The following is a 1,826-nucleotide window of genomic DNA, read 5'->3' as shown; positions in this document are numbered from 1 at the left end:
TCACTTGTTCAGTGCATTCCGTCCAAAACAAACATTTTCATTGATTTGTAAAACCACTCTATCTACAATTATGAAGGCCACTTGAGAAACAAATTGCATTGTGAGCTCCTGGAACATATTGTACACATTGAGAGGTATTACTTTTCAGGATGGACTTAACTTCCTTTCTATAGTCCTGAGAACTAAGACTCATCAAATCCACATCCACACTGATGATTTTTATCCACACAGCGGTTGTGTTTGATCTGTTGGGAAAGAGATGCTTTGAATTTGAGAGAAATGCAGTTATGCAGCTTTCTCTCTCCCATCACAGGATTTAGAGATACTCCAGAATGCATAGGTCATGCTAGGCTTCTGTCTCTGTCTTTAGGTAACTCCCTTAATTTCTAAACACAACTCTCCATTGTGTGATGCAATATATTCAGGAGAAAGCTGATGATAATATGGGAAGAATGAAGCAGATATAAGGAAAGAGATGCAGAAATACCAAGAAAAGATCAAAAAGGAGAAAGTTGAATGGACAGAAAAACAAAGAGGGAGGGAGAGAGAGAGAGAGAGAGAGAGAGAGAGTGGTGGAAGACATCCATCTGCCTAGATCATTTCTCACTATATTTCTTTGTTTTGAACCTCTATATTATTGACATCTAGTGTGAACAGAGGCCTGCTAAGCTACTCCTGCACATGCATTGTTTGTTATATCTCAGTTGCTACCTCTTGAAAAGCAGCCCTTGCTATTGTTAACCTTGGTTTGACTGTTTAGTAAGATATCAGAAGCTTATTTTAAGGCAGGATTAAACAAACAGGCCACACTGCATGTTCATTTTGGGTCAGTTAGAAATTGTGGAGCTGGATTCTTGTTTCCACACTACATAATATATGTCATGCATCTTAGAGCACTTTCTTGACCCCCTGACAGTTGTGGCGCAGTACTCCTGTTTTAGAAGGATAAAAATAAAGAAATTAGAATCTCATTTTGGCCTGAAAAGATTAAATGTGGAATTAGCATTAGATAACAGTTTTTGTTTTGGTACTCATGAGATATGGAATGTTGTGTACTTGGGCCTGCTTGATAGAATATTTAGGCATTCACACTTACGACCGAATTACTTCCCATCTGTTCAGGCCTCCTAGCAACACTGCCTACACCTTCTTGAAACCTGGAATTTGATAGGGAACACTTACAATGCCCAAGAGGAAGAGATGAAGAGGCATATTTACAAGGCACTATCGCCACCACAACGTCACTTTTCAGGACATTGTAGAGGCAATAGGGGCTTCGCCTTATATACAAGGCAACGTTAAGCCACTTAACATGGCTTAAAGCTGTCTTGTGAATAAGGCACCCTTTCACGTTATACTTTGCATGAAAGGGGAGGGCAATGGGTGTTGCGGTGGGCGTTCCACCACAACACCCATTTATTTTAACAATGCCCCCTATTTACAAACGTGGTGTAAATAGGCGGCAGCGTCAACATTAAGACCAGGGAAAACCTGGTCTCAACCTGGCAAAACAAGGAGAAATGTTAAATTTCTCCTCGTTTTTGCTGTTTCCATGTATGCTGCGTTGTGCAGCACACATGGAAACAGCAAAGCAAAATTGATTGTTTATGTGTAGAAAGGTGTCCCTTCCTGTACATAAACAACCATTTAATAAATATGATGTTTTGCAATTTCTTTAAGCAGCACACATAGAAGTTACAAAACGTCTTTTAAAGATTGTGTATGCGCAGGAAGGGAGCCCCTCCTGCACAAACAATATTTCCCTCACAGCAGACACCCTTGCACTATGGTGTAAGTGTGTACGCATTGGCGCTAGGCTGCTAAAT

Source organism: Triturus cristatus, chromosome 9 (assembly GCF_964204655.1).
Source record: "Triturus cristatus chromosome 9, aTriCri1.1, whole genome shotgun sequence".
NCBI lineage: Eukaryota > Metazoa > Chordata > Amphibia > Caudata > Salamandridae > Triturus > Triturus cristatus.
Note: the sequence above shows the minus strand (reverse complement) of the source record.